General features: G+C 44.1%; 1 protein-coding gene across 1 annotated transcript in view; it reads left to right on the top strand.

Moving 5' to 3' along the window:
- ELP4 (elongator acetyltransferase complex subunit 4) overlaps positions 1-25,060 on the top strand; it is a 419,611-nt gene that overhangs the window by 70,928 nt on the left and 323,623 nt on the right. The window lies entirely within an intron of this gene.

Consider the following 25,060-nt stretch of genomic DNA (forward strand, 5'->3'; position numbering starts at 1 on the left):
TCTTGGGGGGCGGGTGCTGTTTGGCCTAATTTTCATTGTTTAAAAGGCCACTTTTTTAACAGTTGAGTTTGTGTTGGCCTTCTGTTTGGATCTATTCTCTATTGCTGCAGGTTTTGCATCCTCCTGTCCTGTTGTCCCCCTTTTCCTGGTTCTGGTTTTAGGGGGGGTGGGGTGTTGTTGACTGATTTGGCCTGAGGTTTCTTATTGGTGAAAAGGCCACTTTTTTAACAGTTGAGTTTCTTGGCCTTCTCCTGTTGTCCCTTTTCCTGGTTCTGGTGTTTTTTGTGGGGGAAGCTGGCACCTGGGTGAGAGACCCAGAACCAGCAGGCTTGTTGTGCTTGGCCAGCTCTCTCCATGTTGTTTGGGGGCAGGGCTGGAAGCTGGCATCTGTAGATTGTGTGTTCTCTGGCAGGGAAGCTGGCACCTGGGTGAGAGACCCAGAACAGCAGGCTTGTTGTGCTTGGCCAGCTCTCCCCGTGTTGTTTGGGGCAGGGCTGGAGAGCTGGCATCTGTAGATTGTGTGTTCTGTGGCAGGGAAGCTGGCACCTGGGTGAGAGACCCAGAGCCAGCATGCTTGTTGTGCTTGGCCAGCTCTCCCCGCGTTCTTTGGGGCAGGGCTGGAGAGCTGGCATCTGGGCTTGCTGCAGCCAGGTCTGCTGAGCAGATTGTGTTTTGTGTGGCAGGGTTCATAGAGTAGATAGATATATATAGTGCATTTGGGTCCTATAGAGATTCTCTGGTGTAAAGATAGGTTTGGCTTTGTGTGCCCCAGGAATTGGACCCCCTGGCCCAATCTTTTTGGGACTTGGTGGGTTTGTAGGGGAGAGTCCCCTGCAAAATTTGGGGGCTCTCCCTCAAACCCCCTCCCCTCCAGGCAGCTTCAAATATACCCTATTTGCCATTGATTTCAATGGCCCATAGGGTATAATGGGGCCGTATATTCAGAAATAGCCGCGCATCTACTGTATATGCAGCTATTCCGACTACGGAATTCAGAAATATATGGGATTCCGTATTCCCCCCCCCCCCCCCGTATATTTCCGAATCCGTTTACTACTGATTTTTTTTTTTTTTTTTGCACATCCCTACTAACAAGCTAAAACTGAGATGCAGAAGTCAGGAAGGGCATTTCACTGCATTCATTTATTTTCAAACTATGGGGATACTTTCTTTTCTCTGTTCTATCTCAGCCCTTCAAGTCATGATTTAGGAATGTCAGGTGTGATAGGTAAAGAGTGCTGCAGAGTATTTGAAGGTGGTGATGATGTGTTCATTGTCACTCTGAAAGGCAAGTGCCTGCTTTCTCAGATGTGTCTGTGGGCACAAATCAAATAATCTTCAGCACTGCAGTGGAAAGCAAAATCTGGTGGGACTTCAAAGATGAATTGCTGATAGGCAGAGGGAGGGGAGTGCTGAAGAAGAAACTGAGGTAGTGTGGCTGTCACCTGTAGGAAGATGTTAATCTAGTTAGGATCACTGCACTGCCATCCTAATCACTTATGCTCTTCTAAGGCCACTGATTTCAGTCAGCTCTTCTGCAGTGTAAGAAGAGGAATTGCAGCAGCAGGTGTGTCTTTTGTGAGAAGCGGAATAGAAAACAATGAGAGGCTTAGGGAATTAAGTGAATGTTTGCACAGGGTTTATTTTAATAATGATCTCTTCCACAACAATGGGCTAGTTCTACATTGACTCATTTTTGTATAATTGACATAAAGATAACAGTACACAACTATGTGAATCAGGTGTTACTGGAAAAAAAGAAAGGTAATTTTACTAAATGCAAATAAGACACCTGGGAAACTAATTTAGACTGGATTATACAAACCCTAATAAATAAATTGTACAGATTCAGGTGGGTAGCTGTGTTAGTCTAAAGCAGCAGAACAAAGTTTGAGTCTGTATCTGAAGACATGCGCTTGAACACAAAAGCTTATACCATGAATAAAATATTGTTGATCTTAAAGGTGCCACTGGACTAAAAACTTTGTTCAAATAAACTATAGCTAAGATACAAAAGCATCCATGTAATAAATAAAGTGAAGCTAATGGTAATGTCTGAAATACTAAACTATATTACAAGTAACTTATAATAAAATGATTAAAATTTTGCTTATTACCTTTAAGATTCTAAAAGGTCCCCATCCATCTTTATTGCTAAATTACTATAATGAAACATATACAGAAGATATAACAGACTAAAAAGTATAATGTACTATTACTTAATTGCATGAACTACAAGAAATATCTACCCTCACTATTTACTTTTTCCATTATGAAATTGTCTCATTCTTAGTAATGTATTATTAGATTAAAAACACATTACCGTACATAATGGTGATGCTGAAATACCACATGCAAAAGGCATAATCCTTCCAAGTGCAGGCAAATTGCTTATATGCAGTTGAACTTCTGTAGAACTAGGCAGCCCTGTTTCTTCTTTCTCTTCCTTGGTTTCATTTATGAGAGCCAGTGTAGTGTAGCAGTTAGTGTATACAATTAGGGAGACCCAGGTTCAGAACCCCACTTTTCAATGGAAGCTTGCTGGGAACCTTGGGCCAGTCACATACTCTCATCCCAACCTACCTCACAGGGTTGTTGTGAGGATGAAATAGAGAAGAGAATAATATAAGAGACTGAGTAAAGTATAATCATTCTGACTCAGTTAAGAATCATGCGCAGGGTGTTAAATGTATGAATCTGTGGGCCAGAATCAGCCCATCCATGGCTTTAATCTGTCCCAGGTAGAGTTGCCATGTAAGCTTTGCGTGCGCAGTGCAATTCATAGAGTGTCACACCAGAAACGCTCTAGGATTTGTGGTAAAACTCTATGGTACCATAGAGTTTTTAGAGCGAGTCCTAGAACTTTCCTGGCATGATGATGGCACTTCTGGGTAATGTCATCACGCCGATGGGGCTCTTTGGGGCGGGGATCTCTCTGCTCCCTGCCAGCGGGTTGGGTTCCCCCTTCCCTGGTGGGAGCTTGGCAGATCTAGTCCCAAAGCTCTTTTCTCCCCCCCTCCTGCACCTATCCTCACCCTTTGAAGATTGTCTTTGCCTGCAAGCTCTTCTGGGCTTGCAAAGTTGCAAAGGAAATGCAGAATGGATTTTACATTAAGGTCTCTGTGCCTGGATAACTACTCTGGGACTGCTTTTAGCAACAGAATCTCTGTTCTGGGACCTTAATGGAAAATCCATTCCGCACTTTCCTTGCAATTTTATCTGTGCTGCAATGTATTTCAGTTGAGTGCAGCTGAAGTAGTTTCACTTTTCATTGTCTATATGCTAACTGAAGCTGTTTCCTTGCAAATAAATAGCTGATGTTTTGAGCCAGCTTGTGTCTGCTTAATGGATCTGAGAATGGGGACCAGAGTGAGTAGTCTAAACTGGGAACCCAGGGCCAAAGGGGGATGTTACATGGAGAGTCACTGTCACTCTGAGTAGACCTGTGTGTTACAGGCAATGCTTTTAAGTCTCTTATTTTGATGGGAAAATTAGCTAAGAGACTTGGTAGAGCGAATTAGGAGCGAAGATCTTTGCTTTCAATAATACGAAGTTCGGGTTTTCAGCCAAGAATAGACCAAGCAGTTGTAATTTTATAGTGTTTACTTAAGATATGTAGCACGAGGATTATACACAAACACACAGATTTATGTACAAGCAATCAAGAGACTAAGGCAAATAGAGGTTATCGATAGAGGAATTCAAGGGCTGTTGAAGTGGGTAATATTCACCTGATCCAGAAGAGGAGACATCCGTTCAATGGAAAAATACATGGAGAGGAACACGAACAACCAGCGTAACACGCCCTATAGACCCAATTACAGGAATAACGGGTGGTACAGACTGCAAGTGGTGTCCTACAGAATGCACACTGAGGTGGGTTTTTGACCCACGCTATATAGGGGTTCAACGGATGGGGGGTCTAGTTACCAAAGGGGCTTTGATGTTCCATTGATGGCTATCTTGAATCGCTATGTTGGGAAACTTCGCACATTTCGCTAGGATGATAAGCTTGGAGGGACTGCATAATTTGTTACCAGGTTTTGTCTGACACTTGGAAAAGGGATCAAAAGACCTTTAAGGGTAGGATCAATCAAGTTATGCATTTGATTGGTTCCGTTTTACACAAAATATGGCAAGGGTTTTAAACATAGTTGTATTTTAAGTTTAAAAAATCTTTGTATTTGTCTGTATCTTTTATAAAGTTTAAAGCTCCACTACCTGGCTTTACATTTTATGACATGCATGATCTGATCCCAAAATGTCCCATTTATATCAGATCCTAACAAATGAGTTCAACACCCCCTATTTAGGGATTTTTCTGCACCCAGCATTATTGCTAGAGGAGGAAGTGAAAAATGCTTCTTCCATCTTCACATTGCCTACCCTACCTTTACCCAGCCAATTGGCTATGTAGATCCATACCACAGTAACCTGGAAACTCCAGCTAATACAGAACACTGCAGCTTGATTACTATTCGGCTAAGCAGAATATGCTTGTTACACCTATCCTGAAGAAGTTCCATTGGCTATGGATTAGTTTGCAGGTTGCTTTCAATGTTCTGGTTATCACCTTCATAGTCTAGAACTCACCTATCTGCAGGGTGACCTTTTCCAATATACTACATAGAGGTGGTTTTGCCAACCTGAGCAAAACCTTCCAGAGGTGCCACCTGCAGATGGGTAAGATCAACTGCCTGTACTTGAGCATTTTTTGTCATGAGTCCCACTGGTGAAATGGCCTGCCAGATAAGGTAAGAGAGGGTCCCATTTTTAAAAATCATTTTAAAATAATTAAGTAGAATAAGTAAAATAGAATGGTTCAGGAGGGCATATTTATAATAGGTTGTTGCTAACTCTGGAGAAATTTAGGTGGTTATCATCACTTTCTTTTTGCTAACCATTCAGATGTGTTCAGATATTGGTGATTCTAAGAGCCAGCTCTCTGCAGTGTTCCCTCTAAGCTGAGTTAGTGTGAGCTAGCTCACAGTTTTTTAGCCTCCAGCTTACACATATTTGTCCTAGCTCAGGAAAACTGTCCCTAGAGCAAATTAATTTATGCAGTAGTTTACAACTTTAATGCCAGTAGCTCACAAAGTAGAATTTTTGTTCACAAGACTCCACAGCTTAGAGGAAGTATTGGATCTCTCCACATTTTCTGATCTTGTAGCGTTGAGTTGTTTCATGCTCAGGCTGGTGCCAACTTTTATGGTGTCTAGCCACTGTGTTCTTTGGCAACTTAGTTTCATTTTGCCACTAACCAATCCAAGCATAATTGTGTTTTCTACTGAGTTCTTCCATATGATATAGCTAAAATAAGTCAGTTGCAGATTTGTGATTTTTTCCACCTTCCAATAACTTGTCTAGTTTTATGCACTCCGATACTTGCTTGTATGTCACCTTAGCTGTCCAAAGAATGCACAGGAGCTTTCTCCAGCACCACAGCTCAAATGAGTCAGTTTTCCTCCTGTCTTGCTTCTTCATGGTCCAACTTTCACAGTCATAGGTTGCTATGGGAAACACAATAGCACAAACTGATCTGCATTTGGTTGCTATGCTGATGTCGTTGTTCTTCCATATTCGATTCATGCTCATCACTGCTGTGCAACCCAGCATGATTCAACATTTTATTTCTTAACTGCATTCACTCCTTTGATTGATCAGTGATTCTAAGAAAGTGAATTTTTCCACACATTCAGGCTCTTCGTTGTCAACTGTTATTTTGATGTTTCTGTTCTTCTCTGTGGTCAAGATGTTGTTCTTTTTGATGTTTAGAAAGAGGCCAAACTTCTCACTTTCTTTGATTTTCTTGATCACATATTTCAGGCCTTCTTTAGTTTCCATGAGGAAGGTTGTGTCATCAGTATATTGAAGATGGTTGACATTCCTTCCTCCAATCTTTACCCTGATTTTTTACTCTTCCAACTCTTAACTTCCTCATGATTGTTTCGGCATACATGTTGAATAGGAAAAGGGAAAGAATGTACCTTGTTGTACTCAATTCTCTATCTTGAACCAATCAGTATCTCCAGACGGTGTTCACAGTGGCTTCCTGGTTTGTGTACAGTGATTATATCAATTTGAATAGATGTGCTGGCACCCCCCAGGTCTTGTAGGGCTCTCTTCAGCTTGTCATGATTGAAGGCTTTCTTGCACTCAATGAAGCTTAAGTAGATAATCTTTTGACATTCATGAGATTTCTCCATGTTCCAGCATAGATTTGCTATATGGGCTCGAGTGCCATGCCCCTTTCAGAAGCTGGCTTGGACATCTGGTAATTCCTTTTCAATGATTGGTACCAGACATGTTGTATAATTTTTGGCAGAATTTTGCTAATGTGAGGGATGAGACTGATTGTGTGATAATTTGAGCAGTCTGTGCAGTCTCCCTTTTTTTGGTAGTGGAATAAGCACTGAGATTTTCCAGTCCCTTGGCCATGTGTTGGTTTCCCTAATTTTTTGACACAGGGCTCTGATGATTGCAGGTGAGACAGGCCTCAGCAATTCTGAAGAGATGATGTCAGTACTGGGAGCCTTCTTGTTTGGTAGTTGGCTCATTGCTCACATCATCTCTTCCACAAGGATGGCTGGTTCTTCCACAGCTTCCCTTTCCTTGGCATCCTAAGGCTGGGCTTTTTTTTCCCCAGCATCCAGCTCTTGTGTGTATTCTCTTTGACACCTTGTTGGTTAGACAGTTCTTTCCTTTGCTTGCTTTACGAGCAGTAAATCATTTTTGAATCTTTTTGACTTGCATAAATGCATGCTTGGTGCGGCCCTTCACATAGTCCTCTTTTTGATGTTTGCAACACTCATCCCAGTGAACTTCATAGTGTTTCTTTGCTGCCCTCTGGAAATCCACATTCAGTCTTCTTGCTTCTTCCCATTTTCCTGCTGCTTTGGCTGCTTTTCTTCACTTTGCTATTTTTATGGTTCTGCCGGAGACCAATTTGTACTTTTTCTCTGGCTTCTTGTATGATATATGTTCAGCTGCTGTTTTGATTATCTTTTAATGAATTTTGTGCCACAGTTAATCAGGCATTTTATCAGCAGTGTCCAGCTGTTCAAACTTATTTTTTCCTCAGTTATGCATGTGTGTGTGGGCAGGATTTTGGTGATCTGAAACTTCTTTAATGGTTCTGTCCTTTGGATGTTGCATAGTTTGACTCTGATTTTAGCCACCAGCAATTCTTTATCTGAACCACAGTCAGTGCCTGAATATGTCTTGACAGAGAGTACTGAACCGGTCCATCCATCATTGCGTAGAATATAATCAGTCTGATTACAGTGTTGTTCATTTGGAGAGATCCAAGCATATTAGCAATGTTTGTGCTGTTTGAATCAAGTATTCATTATATGGAAACTATTTTCTTTGCAAAATTGTACCAAATGATCACCTGCATTATTCCTTTCCCCAAGTTCAAATCTACCTACTATGCTTCAGAGTTTCTTGTACGATGGCATAGTAACCCTCTATTTCAAGTTCCGTGTATCAGTTGTTGGGCCATAAACTTCGACAACTGTGATGTTGAGGGGCTTGGCATGAATTCAGATGGTCATAATTTGATCATTGACCACTGAGAAGTCTTCCAGTGTACGATAAATGCCGCTCCATTTGTTTTCTTGGTGTCATGTCCTGAATAGTAGACAGTAAAATTTTCAGATTGGAAATAGCCATTGTCTGTCCAGTGTAGCTCACTGATGCCAAGGAGGTTGATATTCACTTTCTTCTTTAACAATATCCAATTTGTCCTAGCTGATTCTTCCTCTGACATTCTATGTTGCTATTTGATGTGTCTCTGTACAGCGCAGACCCTTGCTTTCACCTGGCTGTATCAGGAGCTGGGATTCCTGCTGGGTTTGTCCCAGACGCATCATTAATACCATGACAACTAGCTAAAGGTCTTTGCTCTTCCCCAGCAGCTTGTTGAGTACCTTTTGGCCTGCGGGTCCTGCCATTGGGCACCATGTCTGATACTTTTGAGAGCCTTTCCATAAAATTCCTTGGCAGATTTTTTTCTGGAGTAAGTTATCAGGTCTTTCTCCAGCCTTCCTCCTTTATCCAGGCTGGTGTACATGACTGGGTTAGTTGTGTTATTTGCTTTGTTAGCTGTGTCTTTATTGCATTCTTCTGCAGTTTTGCAGTTCATCTATGTTACATTATCTGTATTATACCGCTATATGGTATATATTACCATTCTCAGTGTATCGTTCTCTAATTATGCAATCCAGTTTTATTCAGTGTTGGCTATATGTTTTATATTGTTGTTATTGCATCATTCTTAATTGTGTGATACACCTTGAGGCTTGATGAGAAATACTGGCTATAATTGAAGTAAATAAATACATTTTGACCTGAAATTTATGGGAAGTATTGTGTTTTACACTTCTAAGTGTTGAAAGTTTTTATAGAAAAGCAGGACAACAATCTTTTAAATTCATAATTTTTATTTTTATTTAGGAGAAAGTAGATTGGCATTAAAAAGTGCTAGACCTTTATTTTTGATTTCTCTAATTTAGTTTTACATTAATTCCCCAAACTGAAACACTTTAAGGTGATAAACAATGCAGATAATCACTCCCAATCCATATTCCTTCCAAGGTTCATCAGAAAAGCATTCCTTCCAAAGTTGATCAGAAAAACAGTGGAAAAACACACCTGCAGGGTGCGATACTACCTGATAAGCACTTCAAAGCTAAATCCCCTAGTATTATAGTAAATCCCCTAGTATAAGTCCCCTGTAATCCCCTGGTATTATAATAAAAACAAGCAAAATAAATTGTAGTCCCCTAATCTGGGGTGAATATAGTCAACCAGTTTTTGTATTTATTTAAACATTTATATAGTGCCTTTTAGTAACATATACCCTCAAGGTATTTTACAGATCATTAAAACAGAAATGCAGTGACTTTGATTCAAAGGTTTGCTTCCACTACTGGAAGGCACTTCCGTCAGTGTAATGAAATGTTCTTGCCTCCACCTTTCTGCAATACTGCTTCAGGGTGGGGTAGGAGGATTTCAGAAACAGCTTGAGGGTGAGATGAGGGGCTAGTGGTGAGATGGGGAAATCAGTCAAAAATCACTTCCCCTTTTACTGAAAGAAACTGAACTTGAATCCAAACCACTAAGCAAATATTAGAAGGTTGTTTGCTTCTTAAATGCATAGCATGCTTAAACACTGCAATACAAACAACCATGGCTGGTTTTGTAACACTCCATGGCTGCTTTTGCACTGCCCCAAATTATTGACGCTTCTGTTCTCCGGTGGTCCCTGGTAGTGGGACGGTCCAAAACTGCTGGGAGTAGGCTCCTCCTCCGGAACAGGGTCGTTGATCGCTTGATCTGGCCTGGGGGAGGGACCGCTCCCTTAGGAACTCCTCAGTCCAAACGGTCCTGTTGAAAGAACAGGACGTGTTCGCTGTGCCTGTGAGGCACGTTGATCAGAGGGACAAAAGTTTTTCCTTCAAAGGTCTCTGCCTTTTGACTCCAGCCGCTTCAGCGGCGGGCAGAGAGGTTTGCCGTCAGCGTTAGGCTTTGCCTAACAAAAATGGCTGCTCCAGCGGCTGCTGCGGAGGAAACGAGGTCGCCCCCTTTCTAGGCCTGCGGTGGGGGGGGCAGCGTGAGCGGCAAGCCAACTCTGGTCCCACGCAACACCGGCGGGCGTGTTGCAGACGACCAGGATCCGTTCTCGCCCGACAAGAGGAGGGAGAACGGAAAGTGCTTCAGACAGCGGTATTTTCGAGTGTCGGTAAGCTGTCTGGGAGGGAGAGAGCGGGTAGCCCTTTGAGACGCACTCTCCCTTTATTCTTGGGACGGGCTCTGCTGTGAGAAGGACAGCCCACCCGGGAACTTTGCAGCTGGCCCCCCTTTTTTCCGCCTTCCTGAACGGGAGCAGGAAGATTTTAGTGTACCAGGCCTCTCCTTTCCAGGCGCGCAGCGTGGCCGGGAAAGGGAGGGGGGAGATCGGGCTTGGTTTTGGTATCGCCCAGTAGGGGTTGCCATTGCAGGCAGTTAGCCTGGAAATGGCAGCTCCCTTTTCCCTTTTTTGTGTTCACTTTCGTTTCAGCCTCCAGAGGAGCTGAGATGGCTGACGAACAGGAACAGGGGACAGGTTCAAACAACGATTTCTCCATGCCTAAGTACTCCGGATCAGCTTCTGAAAGGGATTGTGAGGACTCTGGTCCGGATTTATCTGGAGAAAATGCCAAGCTGAATTTACTTGCTTGATTAAAAAGGGAGCTTAGCAAGGAATTTGCCCCGGCTCAAGGCATTGCTGCACGTGCTCATGCTCAGAAGAGGAAGAAGCAAACAGTTTTAGACATTGCCATAGCCCCTACAGATCCTAAGAAGGCAAGATTGAGTAAGGGCTTGGAGTCTCCTAGTGATAGCTCACAGGAGGAAGAGGAGGTGGCTTCCTCGGTTGACTCTTCTCCTAGAGAGGAGGGAGAACTTTCTGAGGAGGAGGATGATACTCCCTCTGTGCAGTCTAGGGTGTTCCCAGTGGAGTATTATTCTAAACTCCTTCCTAAGGTTCTTAGGGAACTGGATTTCGCAACCACACCCAAGGAGAAAGCAGAGTTAGACCCAGACCTGCCTTCAGGGTCGGGGAAAATGATGCCCAAAGTGGGCTTTTCTCAGACTGGCGTGCCCTTGCCCGCCCCCTTTTTTAGTTTGATTAAGGCGGAATGGGAGCACCCGGCGAAGCCAAAATCTAATCCACATTTGTTTTCCAAGCTGTATGGTTTCAGCCCAGAGGCTACTAAGCGTCTGAAATTGCCCCTAGTGGACGATCCTGTAAATAGTTTGTTATCCACATCTGTGCTGCCTATGGATGCGGATGGACTACCTAAGGATGCTTGTGACAGGCGGATGGAGCAGGCGTTACGTAAAAACTTTGAAGCTTCGGCCTGGTCCATTCGGGCTTCGTCAGCGGGTTCTCTGTTTGTACGCGCAGTATATACCTGGGCTTCTAATCTGGCATCCGCAGATAGTGATGTACCAAAAGAGTTCAAGGATGAGCTCAAGAAAATAGCCCTGGGCACGGCATTTATCGCAGATGCGACCTTGGACGCTATGCAGTTGTCTGCTAGAGCAGTGGCCTGCAGTGTAGCTGCGCGCAGGAACGTCTGGCTGCGAACCTGGGATGCTGATGCAGCGGCACAGGCTAGACTGGCAGCTGTACCATTTAAAGGTGTTAGTCTCTTCGGGGACGAACTGGAACGCTTTCTGATTGAGGGGAAGGATAAGAAGAAAGTCTTGCCTTCTAAGAGGAAGGACTTTAAGTCTAAGAAGCCTTTTCAGCCCTTTCGGGACTCTAAAAAGTTCTCACGGCCCACGTCGTTCAAGCCCTTTCGAGGAAAGTGGCAGTCCCGCAGTAGGGATACTAAACCCTTTTCTAGCCGAAGTGACAAAGGAAATAAGAGTGACTCCAAGAAGGGAGGGTCACAATGACTATGCCGCCAGGCCGGAACTGCTTCCTATCGGAGGGCGGCTGCAGTTTTTTGCGGCTCAATGGAAGACTTCGGTGGCAGACCGATGGGTGATCAATACGGTCTCCAAGGGCTACGCCTTGGAACTGGAACTCTTCCCACGTCGGAGGTTTCGTCCAGTCCTAAGGAAGCAGGATCCGATCAAACACCAGAGGATGCTGGGCGCTATCCAGCATCTTCTGGACATCAGGGCCATAGAACCGGTACCCTCGAATCAGAGGGGTCTAGGGGTGTATTCCATCTTGTTCCTGGTTCCGAAGCAGAGCGGCGATTCTCGGGCCATTCTGGAGCTGAAATGGGTCAACCGTTTTGTCAAGACCAAAAAGTTCCGGATGGAGACTTTGCGTTCCATTCTTTTGGCTGTGCAGGAGCGGGAGTACCTGACGTCCATCGATCTGTCCGAGGCTTATTTACACGTGCCCATTCGTCCAAGTCACCGACAGTTCCTCAGGTTCGCCTACGATGGGAAGCACTTCCAATATCAGGCGTTGCCGTTCGGACTCAAGTCTTCCCCGCGAGTGTTCACAAAGACCATGGTGGCGTTGGTGGCTCATTTAAGGATGGGGGGGCGTGGCTCTTCATCCGTATCTGGACGATCTGTTGGTCAGAGCCGCTTCGCATCAGCAGAGCCTGGAGGACACCGAACGGACAGTCCAGGTGCTGCAGGACCACGGGTTTGTGGTCAACAGAACAAAGAGCAACCTTGTTCCTACGCAAGCGATAGTGCATCTGGGTGTCCTGATCGATACTCAGAGACACAGAGTGTTTTTGTCGGAAGAACGACAGGTGAAACTCAGGTCCTTGCTGGAGGAGGTTTTGGCGCTGACTCAGGTTCCTGTGATGACTCTGGCAAAGTTGTTAGGGGTGTTGGTTTCTTGCCAGGATGTGCTGTCGTGGGCGCGCTTCCATCTTCGGCCTCTGCAATGCTTTCTGATTCCCTTTCAGCACGTGATAGCTCGCAAGTTACACAGGCTAGTGTTTTTTCCGAGGGAGCTACGGCGGCAACTCCAGTGGTGGTTGGAACCATCCCGTTTTCAACAGGGGGTCGCTATGAAGGAACCACAGAGGATGGTGGTGACAACGGATTCCAGCCTATCCGGCTGGGGAGCGCATTCTCAAGGGGTGATGTGTCAAGGTCAGTGGTCTCTACTGGAGTCTCGACAGAGCATCAATCTGTTGGAGCTGAGGGCGATCTGTCTAGGGTTGTTACACTTCCAGACTACGCTACAGGGGCGTCACGTGTTGGTGAAGATGGACAATGTGACGGCAAAAGCCTACGTCAATCGACAAGGCGGGACCAGAATCAAGAAACTGTGCAGCGAGGCCACCAGTCTGTTAGTTTGGGCAGAGAGGTATCTCTTGTCCATAAAGGCGGTGCACGTAGCCGGAAAAGACAATGGGCTGGCGGATTGGCTCAGCCGACAACGGCTGGATCAGACGGAATGGTCTCTGGACACGAGGGTCTTCCAGTCTCTTCAGTCCAGATACGGCAGAGTGGAGGTGGACTTGTTTGCAACCGCGGACAATCGTCAAGTGCGGCGTTTTTTTGCCAAGCAGAACCACGATCAGGCGGAGGGCGTAGACGCTCTCAACTACGACTGGCCGAACGGCCTGCTGTATGCCTTTCCGCCACTGCAACTGATTCCTCGGTTGGTGAACAAGGTTCTTCAACAATCCACAGAACTGGTGCTGATAGCCCCCTTCTGGCCAAGGCGGGGGTGGTTTCAGGATCTGTTACGGCTGTCGACAGAGAAGCCTTGGCGTCTGCCAGTATCCGAGACGTTGCTGATGCAAGGGACAGTGCTTCATCCTCAACCGGACGCGCTGCAGTTAACTGCGTGGAGGTTGAGCGGGCGCAGTTAGGTTGGGGTTTGACTCCACAGTGATTGACACTATGCTGGCATCTCGGAAGGGTTCTACCACTCGGGTGTATAATAACACTTAGCGGGTGTTCTCTAGTTGGTGTGACGAAAGGGGATGGGATCCCTTGAGGTTACCAGTCTGGAAGCTGTTGCTGTTCCTACAAGAGGGCTTGGATAAGGGGCTGGCCACTAATACCCTTCGTAGACAGGTGGCAGCTATTTCGGCGGTGCGTGGAACTAGGAAAGGGGGTTCCTTGACACTGCATCCACACGTTAAACGTTTTTTGAGGGGGGTGTCCTTGTTGAATCCCCCTACAGCACATAGGTTCCCTACTTGGAAATTAAATGTGGTGTTGAAGGCGTTGTGTCATGCGCCTTTTGAGCCCATGGCCACCTGTAGTCTGAGAGATCTTACCCTTAAAACGTTGTTTTTGGTGGGGATAACTTCGGCCCGCAGAGTTTCCGAGTTGCAGGCCTTGTCCGTAGATAAGGACCTTTGTACCTTTCATAACGACAGGGTGGTGTTGAGACCTGATCCGACGTTTGTTCCTAGGGTAAATTCAGTTTTCCACCGCTCACAGGATGTGGTTTTACCTTCTTTCTGTCCTAATCCCAAACACGAGAGGGAGGAGGAGTGGCACCGGTTAGATGTGAGGCGGGCCTTGAGTTTTTATATAGATAGAACCAAGGACTTTAGGAGATCGGAGTCCCTGTTTGTTTCCTTTAGTTCCCCCTCCCGGGGAAAACCAGTTTCTGCTTTAACTCTGAGCAGGTGGTTGGCGCAGTGTATTTCGTCTGCATATACAACATCAGGGCTGGAGCCTCCAGGGGGCGTCACGGCGCATTCCCTACGGGGAGCGGCTACTTCTGCAGTGTATAAGTCCTTCTCCTCTCTAGAAGGCATCTGTAGGGCAGCCACCTGGAGTTCTGTCCATTCCTTCACCAGGCATTATAGGGTGGATAGGTGGGCAGCGGCTGAAGCAGCCTTTGGTCGCAGGGTGTTACAACAGGTCATACACTGAAGGTAGAGGTTCCCGCCCAGGGCACATATTGCTTTTGTATGTCCCAGCAGTTTTGGACCGTCCCACTACCAGGGACCACCGGAGAACGGAAGATTTGAAGCTCTTACCGTGAAGCTTCCTTCTCGGTGGTCCTGGAGTGGGACGGTCCATCCCACCCAGTGTTTTCCTCCTCTAAACGGAGGTTGGTTCTAATTGTTTACCATTACTTCTGCTGTTTGCAGTGAATAAAATGGAGTTGCATCAGTATGGTCTCCGTGTGGTTTGTTACCATGCTGCAGATTTTTGTTTTATAGATCCAGGTCGATGGGGGTGCATGGCTGTTCTATGGACTGAGGAGTTCCTAAGGGAGCGGCCCCTCCCCCAGGCCGGATCAAGCGATCAACGACCCTGTTCCGGATGAGGAGCCTACTCCCAGCAGTTTTGGACCGTCTCACTCCAGGACCACCGAGAAGGAAGCTTCACGGTAAGAGCTTCCAATCTTCCGTTACTATGGGGTGAAAATGTTGTCCAGAATGATTTGTCTGTCAATAACTGCTGCAGTGCAACTACCTTATTATTTGTTGGTTGTAAACCCTGACTTTTTATAATTTAAATTATCCATATGTCTGAGGTTCCTTAAAGATCATTCCTCAAAGACAGTTTTTGGGAGAAAACAGTATGCTCTTGGTTCCAGAGGGTGCCCAAATACAGATGGTTTGACTTTATATTACTGGCCCTGTGGATCACTGGGGTTTGAATTTGGGGCAGAAAAAAATCAATTTTTTAGTAGAGCTACAAAGGCTGTTGATAAGCTTGGGTGGGGAAACCAAGTTGAAACAAACAGGCAAATTTGGGCAGTGGTTGGATTGATATTTTTAATGTCCTGCTTCTCTGGATGACTCAGGGTACCTGCTTTTATTTTGTATGAAAATTATTAATTTAAATCTCAGGAAGGGGAGTGTAGCATTCACAGACATAAGCCTAGAAGAGGTAAAGTAATTATCAGACATCCAAGATGGGCTCAACAATGGTGCCCCAATTTGTTTTGGTAAGGTGTTGCTAATCTTGAAATTCTAGAATGATGGGGGCAGGGCTTAGTTGCAATTTCCCTTTGTTCCACATATTGGAGGTACAGGACTCCAAGGACTGGGACCTCTGGAATCGCTCATCCCCACAGGGGTACCTTCTGTACAATGGAATTTTTCTGGAGAGGCGTTGTGTTACACCAATAAGGAGTGCTCTGCAACGGAGATGTTGATATTGGGTAAATGCCTTTTAAAAAAATATATTGTATTTAACTTTTTGTCATTATGAATTGCCTTGGGGCCTTTATGTGTGTGTGTTTCTGTATATGGTGTAAATAACAGTTGTGTTTTAATGAGCAATATTTAACATTAAGACGTTTTAATATTATGAGGTGAATTCAGTTCAGTTACCTTTATTGGCATTAAAAGAGAGATAAAAGAGAAAATATAGATATAAGGAAAAGGAAAGGTCCCCTGTGCAAGCACCAGTCGTTTTCGACTCTGGGGTGATGTTGCATCACGACGTTTTCATGGCAGACTTTTTTACGGGGTGGTTTGCCATTGCCTTCCACAGTCATCTATACTTTCCCCCCAGCAAGCTGGGTACTCATTTTATCAACCTCAGAAGGATGGAAGGCTAAGTCAACCTTGAGCCGGCTACCTGAATCCAGCCTCCGCCAGGATCGAACTCAGGTCGTGAGCAGAGAGTTCAGACTGCAGTACTGCAGCTTTACCACTCTGCACCACAGGGCTCCATAGATATAAACACATGTGCAAAAAAGTAAAGGTAGTCCAGCAGGAGTCAAGATAAAAGAACATTCTAACAGGGACTAAAATCCATACAAAAATAAGTCAAGATCAATCTGTCAAATATAAGCTTAAGTTACAATACATTACTGTGTATAAGAAGAGCAGGTAAATATTAGTTGATTTTACTGCTTTGAGTGAAGTAATGCTACAAAGTCTGTAGGCTTCTGGGTTACCCGCCAAGCATTGGAGCTGATGCCTACCAGGTTTTCACCAAGATTTTCAGTGAGTGTCTCTTATATTTATACTAGGAATAAAGCCCGTTGTGGGGATAAATACAATGGGCTCTAGAAAGAGGCTCTGGGCAAGTGCCAGGCCACTGACTGTCAACCCAGACCTCCCTCCCTGGTCGATATCTCAAACTTTCCTGCACAAGAGTCAGCCTGCAGCGATACCTGAAAGCTTTTAACAACTACTGCCAGCTTAACTCACTTGCTATAAACTATTCCAAATCTAAGGTTGTGATCTTTTCCAAAAGTTGGCGACCACAAAAATGGTATATAGGCAAGCAGGAAATTGAGTAATCCAAATGCTTTAAATATTTGGGCATAACCTTTAATTACAATCTCAAATGGGCAGTTCACCGTGACAGAATAATAAATATAGCTAGTTGTTCTTCATCTCAAATTAAACAGTTTTATTATAAAAAAGATAACCAATGTTTGCCTGCTGCAATCAGAGCTAAAACACTATCACAATTTTTGTGTGGTATCCCTCTGTGAATTAACGCTCTGAACCAAAAAACAGAAAATATCCAGGCTGCATTTCTGCGACAACTTTTAGGAATCCCCAAATGTGTTCCTTATTTTGTAATCTGTTCAGAAACAGGCCAATCTCTGATTGAAACAAAAGTTTGGACTCTAACTTTTAAATATTGGTTATGGATATTTTATAGGGCTGAACAAGCTAGCTTGCTCAGCTACCTAAAAAGAGGCCCTTATAATGCTGCTTGGCAAGATGGAATCATGTCGAAGCTCAAACACATGGGAATTACAATTGATGATCTATTTTTTGTCAAGTCTGCTGTAATGTCTGAGTAGTTTAGGCCCAAACATTGGTTCAGGAAAGGACTCCTGGGTAAAAAGCCATACTGTATTCATATGCTGCTAGCTCAACCTTTCCTTCCCCCCTCCTTCCCTTTGTTATGTAGCACAGCTTGGTAACGAGAACATGGGAATAAGATTGTGAAGCCTTCTCAGAGATAACGAGCGCTAAGGAAGCGCCCAAGGCCAACCAAGGCCTGAGAACGATAAAAGCAACAATGATGTGTGAATGTGCCCTGCATAGTGTGCCCCCCCCTCAGGAATGCTTTTGATTTGTACCTTAAAAGTTTGCCCTTTGTGTATGCTCGCCAGTCTCGCAATCTTTCGTCTATAGTTCTGCAACATGTTACAATAAACTAGAAACTTCTTATCAAGAGAGTCTCGTTATTGAAACATCAGACTTGACATTTTTATCTGATGAATCTTATAATTTTAGATTTATCAAACAGAGAATCTTAGATCTAGAATCTCATAAACTGTGTCCTGTCAATTTTTATACCCGCTCTCCTGCCTCACTTGGACTTGATCAGACAGCCAGGAAAATGGCCAAATATTTATCTGAATTAGATAATCCGCAACATCGGAGAGCTTTTATGTTGGCTAGGATGAATGCATTTCCCTCCAATGTCCTCTATGGGAGATTTCTTCAAGTCCCCTTTAGTGAGAGACATTGTCTATGCGGGTCAAGCTCGCCGGATTCCATCCAGCATATTTTATTGAACTGCCAACTATATGCTAATCTCCGGAAGGTTCTGTTAGATAGTCTTTCCTTACCGTCCTACATTCAAGAAAATAGGATTGATTGCCGTTTCCTATTAAATTACAACATAATCAATATCACAAAAGCTGTTGCCAGATTCTTAACTGAAATTGTTAAAAATTATTCTAAGCAGGTTTTATTGTGATCTTAATCTTAGTTTAGCCTTTTATGCTTTGAACAAACATATCTGATTGTTGTTTGGTTGGCAAGTCTCTGTATATCTCTTTTCGTTATGCCAATATTGGATATTGGATGGATTGGATTGGATGGATATCTCAAACGGTCTACAAATCTCTCCCCCCAAAGGTGGTAACAGAGGTGTCAAAGATCACCCCTGTTGGGCTGCAGAGAAGGCTGCCGCCGCATGAGCCTCCAGGTACGCTGACGTGAAGTCCCCCTGCAGTCATTCCCCCCCCCCCCCCGGCCGCTTCCCCAACTGATCTCCCTAACACCCAGACACTATTAGATACATGTGAAGCTGTCTTATATGGGTATTTCACAGATCAGTCAATTATAGGGACCATTCTCAGAGGTCCTCCCGATTGGCTTGCCTACCTGTGGTGTGACGGGTGAGAACATACATGTGAGAGACTGTGTGACTTGTACATATGGCTTGCTGTTGCATATGAGAAGCCGTGACATATGAGAAAGGCAATAGGCTAATACAGGGTTTCTCAATCTGGTACCCATGCATTTCATGGCGTTCACAGCCACCTTTCCTGATGCCCGCTAAGTTTGTTTAGAAAGTAAGAGGGTTCAGGTGGGGCTTTTTCCCAGCGGGGCTTCCGATTGGCTGTGCAGTTTTTAAAAAAGTTTCTTTGGCAGTAGCTGCCACAGCAGTGCATCCAATTACACCCAGGCAATCAAATTCAAATTACACCCTGGCAACAGAGGCAAAAAGAAGCCACACTCTCTCAAACAGGCATCACTTTCCAACAAGCTATACATACCCACACGCCCTCAAACATGGGGGGGGGGGTGCATTCACACTGGGCGTTTTCGCACTGACCTTTTACTGGCGCGACCACCCTCCTCACGCCGGCGGATCTGCAGGGATTTCGCACCAGAAGCGCCGGCGCAGCCAAAAGAGCCGGCTACTTCCGTCGTGAAACCCGCTCAAACGTTTTCCTGCTTCTTGGCGGTTTCCGTTTGAGCTGGTTTCGCGACGGAAGTTGCCGGCTCTTTTGGCTGCGCCGGCGCTTCTGGTGCGAAATCCCTGCAGATCCGCCGGCGTGAGGAGGGTGGTCGCGCCAGTAAAAGGTCAGTGCGAAATCAGCCACTGTGTAAGAATAGCAAAAATCCAGTTGCAAAACACATTATTTAGTATAGTGTGAATGCACCCACTGTCCTCCCACACAGTAACCACAGGTCAATTTCCTCAGCATTTAGGAAAAGCAAATAAAAACAACTCAACCATCCTGCAGCTCTGTATACTGCTGCTTAGAATCATAGAATAATAGAACTTCTCAGACCTTAGATAAGTTAGGTCTGCCTCTGGTGAGGAGGAGCCTTTTCAGAGGGAATATTTAAATCCTGGGGACACACATAGACATATGCTGGAGAAATGTTATTGGTTATAACCATCTTGTACATTTTGACACATTCCCCATTACAGCCAGAAACTTCCTGATTTATCACAGTCATTCTGCTAGCTATTTTACAACAACGAGATTCATTTGGCCTATGTTTGGTTCTCTGAATCATGGCTGAGCTATGCTTTTGGGTCATTGCATCAGAACTGAGATCAGACACCTTGTAAAGGTACCCAGAAGAAGAAAAAGAAGAGTTGTTTTTTATGTCCTGTTACCCCTGACAGAATTATTAATTATTGCCTTTGATCTTTAATTGGGGAAAAGTAGCTTCAGAAGAGTTTCCGGCTTAACATTAGGAAGAATTTCCTGACAGAGCTGTTCCTCAGTAGAACAGACTTCCTCCGGAGGTGGTGGGATGTCCTTCCTTGGAGATTTTTAAACAGAGGCTAGATGGCCATCTGACAGAAATGCAGATCCTGTGAATTTAGGGGGAGGTATTTGTGAATTTCCTGCATTGTACTGGGGGTTGGACTAGATGACCCTGGAGATCCCTTCCAACTCTATGATTCTAAGGTACAGCATAGCAAGATGTGGGGCAAAGCAGGGTCTTTTATGTATGTTTACAGTGATAATTCCAACGAGACCTCTTGTTAGAGCCACTGACCAGGTCAAGTAGTGAAATAAAATAAAATTTATTTTAAAAATAATAAAATTCAAACGTACAAACATAAATATACATGTCAAACAATATATAGAAACACAGTGAGGAGCAGGTGCAGTAGGGGAAGGAGAGATGGGATAATACTTTACCAGATCTTGGATCTTCAGCCTGAAAATGAATGAAGAAGGATGCATGTAGAATGACCAGCGGTATTCACGAGGAGACCTGATGTGGCTCAGGGGTGCTGCTTTGTGAGCAGTCGGCAGAACATGACAACATGGCAAAAATGGGGTATATTTGTACCCCAAAATGTATCCTTAATGTGGATGGACTAATATGACAAAAGACTTGATGGTTTCAGGAGATCCTGACAAAAGCAAGGTCTATATTCTTCCAGGTGTTTGGAAAAAAAGAAGGGCTAATAGGTGTGCTAATAGATTCTATAAGGTGACAGATGGGTGGACCTGCCTAGGTAATGGTTTTCTTGATAACCTGGGCTGAAGAGGAGAATGCAGATTTAGACAGATATTGTAGAAGAATTATTTTAGAGTGATTGTTAGCAGTGATCCTAGCAGTACTATAGTATGGCAGTCAGGAAATTGGCTATGTTAATGTAGACAAACATTAGAATACTGTGTCCACATCTGTGGTGATAGATAGAGGGGGAAATTACCATTATTTACAGAACATAATTTAATCATACCATGGAGGATATGCTAGAGGCAGGATCTTTTGTCTGTGTACATTGTCCTGACAATAGGTAGCCTCTTGGCCCACTAGATTAGATTATGACAATTGGCCATCCTTTGTTTCCCAGAGGGGATGGAAGAATGCAGGCAGCAGAAGGAACATAGAGGAATGTTGCAACCAGCTTGTCTCTAGAACCTGTATCTCTCTCAGGTCCAGCAATTGCTCCTGGCAGACCCATAATTAATGCCAAGCCTGGCTTTTCTGAGGGCATTGCTGTGGAGGCTTATAAATCTATCTGGCTATTGAAGTGTCTTTACTCATGGGGAAAGACCACCCCTGAATGGAGGGCAGGTGCCCTGGTAACAACCCCTCTTTTCTCTACTCCAAGAGTCTCAAAGCAGCTTATAATTGCCTTCCCTTCCTCTCCCCTCAACAGGCACTTTGTGAGGTAGGTGGTGCTGAGAGAATTCTGAGAGAACTGTTACTGGTCCAAGGCACCCAGCAGGCTTCATGTGGAGGAATGTGGAATCATACCTGGTTCTCCAGATTTTTTGTCTGCCACTCTCAACCATTACATTCCCGCAGTAATTGCACACACCCAATGGAAACAGAATGCCAAATCCCTTAGATATACAGTAAGCATTCAAAAAATTCACTTACTCTGTACAAAATATACTGGGATGCCTGTTAGCATGGTGCTTGGTCAGCTGCAAAGTCTGTCCAAGCCTTTTCACTGATTAGCAAGTTAGCACTCAGAAGCTAAAATGCTTATGTCTAACAGTATGCAGTATGTCTTAACGAGATAGATAGATAGATAGATAGATAGATAGATAGATAGATAGATAGATAGATAGATAGATAGATAGATAGATAGATAGATAGATAGAGATATTAAAAGCTTACTCCAACTCACCAAGTTGTGCATTTTAATTGCTACAAAAATCAATGAGCTAAGCATATGGAAATATTTTACTGTGCATGCAACCCAAATAATTAGCGGTACACTTGTTTTATTTGTATATGTATAACTTGTATGGGAACATTTTGTGCGAAGATGGTCATGAGAAAGGACAAAAACGGTAGGAACCTAACAGAAGCAGAAAGGATTAGGAAGATGTGGCAAGAATACACAGAAGAATTATACAAGAAGGATCTCAATGTCCTTGACAACCACGACAGGGAAATCGCTGACCTCAAGCCAGACATCCTGGAGAGTGAAGTCAAATGGGCCTTAGAAAACATTACTAACAACTAAGTGAGTGGAGATGACGGTATCCCAGTTGAGCTATTCAAAGTCCTAAAAGATGATGCTGTTAAAGTGATGCACTCATTATGTCAACAAATTTAGAAAAACACAACAGTGGCTACAGGATTGGAAAAGGTCAGTTTATATTCCAATCCCAAAGAAGGGTAATGCCAAGGAATTTTCAAACTATCGCACCATTGCACTCATTTCACACACCAGCAAGGTCATGTTAATGATTCTATAAGCTAGGCTTCAGCAGTATGAGGATCAGGAACTACCAGAAGTACAAGCCGGGTTTCAGAGAGGTAGAGGAGCTAGAGATCAAATTGCCAACATTCGCTGGATTATGGAGTAAGCACCAGAGTACCAGAAAAACATATTTCTGCTTCATTGACTACACTAAAGCCTTTGTGTGGATCACAACAAACTGTGGCAAGTCCTTAAAGAGATGGGAGTACCAGACCACCTCACATGTCTCCTGAGAAACCTGTATAAGAGTCAAGAAGCAACTATCAGAAAAGGATATGGAACAACTGATTGGTTTAGAATAGGAAAAGGAGTTCGACAAGGATGTATATTGTCACCCTGCTTATTTAATTCATATGCAGAGTACATCATACGGAATGCCGGCCTGGATGAAGCAGAAGCCGGAAGTAAGATTGCCAGGAAAAACATCAACAACCTCAGATATGCAGATGACACCACATTAATGGCAGAAAGTGAAGAGGACCTAAAGAACCTCTTTTTGAGGGTGAAAAAGGAGACTTGAAACTCAACATAAAAAAAACTAAGATCATGGCATCTGAACCCATCACTCCTTGAACATATGAACATATGAAGCTGCCTTATGCTGAATCAGACCCTTGGTCCATCAAAGTCAGTATTGTCTTCTCAGACTGGCAGCGGCTCTCCAGGGTCTCAAGCTGAGGTTTTTCACACCTATTTGCCTGGACCCTTTTTTGGAGATGCCAGGGATTGAACTTGGGACCTTCTGCTTCCCAAGCAGATGCTCTACCACTGAGCCATCGTCCTTCCCCTTGGCAAATAGAAGGAGAAGACATGGAAGTAGTGACAGACTTCACATTTCTGGGATCCAAGATCACTACAGATAGTGACTGTAGCCATGAAATTAAAAGACGTTTCCTCCTTCAAAGGACAGCTATGACAAACCTGGGCAGTATTAATAAAAAGTAGAGACATCACCCTGCCAACAAAAGTCCGTATAGTCAAAGCTATGGTATTCCCAGTAGTAATGTATGACTGTGAGAGCTGGACCACAAGGAAGACCGAGTGCAGAAGAACAGATGCTTTCAAGCTGTGGTACTGGAGAAGAATCTTGAGAGTCCCTTGGACTGCAAGAAGATCAGTCAGTCCTAAGGGAAATCAACCCTGACTGTTCCCTGGAAGGTCAGATGCTGAATCTGAAGCTCAAATACTTTGGCCACCAAATGAGAAGGGAGCACTCACTGGAGAAGACCCTGATGCTGGGAAAGACAGAAGGCAAAAGAAGGGGATTGCAAAAGATGAGATGGCTGGACAGCGTTACTGATGTAACTACCATAAATTTGAGCGGACTTTGGAGGATGGTGGAAGACAGGAGGGCCTGGCATGACTTTGTCCATGGGGTCGCAAAGAGTTGGACTCAACTGTGCAACTGAATAACAACAACAAACTTGCATGGCACCTTTTTTAAAAAATGGCAAATACACAGCACTTGGCATGGTTAAGAGACTGTGCTGAAGTACTGTATTAAACCTTGACTTGTTTATTTTGCTGCTGTTTTGAGATCTGTTGAGTGGATATCAGACATGTTTTATTAGACATGTCTGATAATCAGAAAAAGAATGGTGAGAAGGTTTCTGTGTTTCATTTCTCCATTCTATTTGTGACATAGACTTTGTATCTTGAGAGTAATAGGAAATGATGATGGATGGGAATGGTGGCTGCTCAGAACATTTAAAGTCCAGATGTAATTGTCTTGTTTGTCTTTGTGCTCGTTTTGATGTTTCTTAGGGCCAAACTTGAAATGTTTTTCAGATTTATCACCAGCTCTTCTGACGTTTTTAGCTGCAAAAACCCGCTGTGGGTATTGGGAAAGTACTGATATGAATAGGATTTGGGAAGATAATGATTAGCTCTTTCCCATGACCCTGCCCACCCACCCCAGCTGAGACATTTTAGCCCTGGTAAGGGAAATAATGCATGGACCTGGATAGCCCAAGCTAGCTTGATCTCATCAAATTGTAGAAGCTAAACATTGTAGATTCTGGTTAGTATTTGTATGGGAGACTACCAAGAAGTCTAGGGTTGCTACACAAAGGCAGACAATGACAAACTGCCTGTGTTAATTTTTTGCCCTTGAAAGCCTTATGGGGTTGCTTTAAATCTGCTGCAACTTTATGGCACTTTCCACCACACCAGAGGAAGGAATAGAAGCATGATACATATACTTTGGCTATTATGTGAATGATATAAGGATCAGATTGTGGATACATTTGTTGATAAGGGCCAAAACCAGGGCTTAATTGGTAGAAAAACCCCAGCAGGAACTCATTTGCATATTAGGCTACACACCCTGATGTAACCATTGTTTCACACAAGGTTTTTTGGTAGAAAAAGCCCAACAGGAACTCATTTGCATATTAGGCCCCACCCCCTGATGCCAAGCCAGCCAGAACTGCATTCCTGTGCATTTCTGCTCAAAAAAAACCCCTGGCTAAAACAGACATGACACCAGGAGCTCCATGATCAAATATTCCCAGCATTTTATTTAAAAAGTTAATAGCTTCTGCATGGTGGTCCCTGATTGGGACTGAGACCCAGGGAAAAAAACCCTACACAGGTTTTTAGCCATCAGAAAAACATTCTGGTTTACTGGTCCTGGAAAGAAAAGACATGCAAAAAGAGGTGGTTTGTCTTATACTCCTTCCAGAGCTAATAACAACGT

Source organism: Heteronotia binoei, chromosome 21, assembly GCF_032191835.1.
Source record: "Heteronotia binoei isolate CCM8104 ecotype False Entrance Well chromosome 21, APGP_CSIRO_Hbin_v1, whole genome shotgun sequence".
Classification (NCBI taxonomy): Eukaryota; Metazoa; Chordata; class Lepidosauria; order Squamata; family Gekkonidae; genus Heteronotia; species Heteronotia binoei.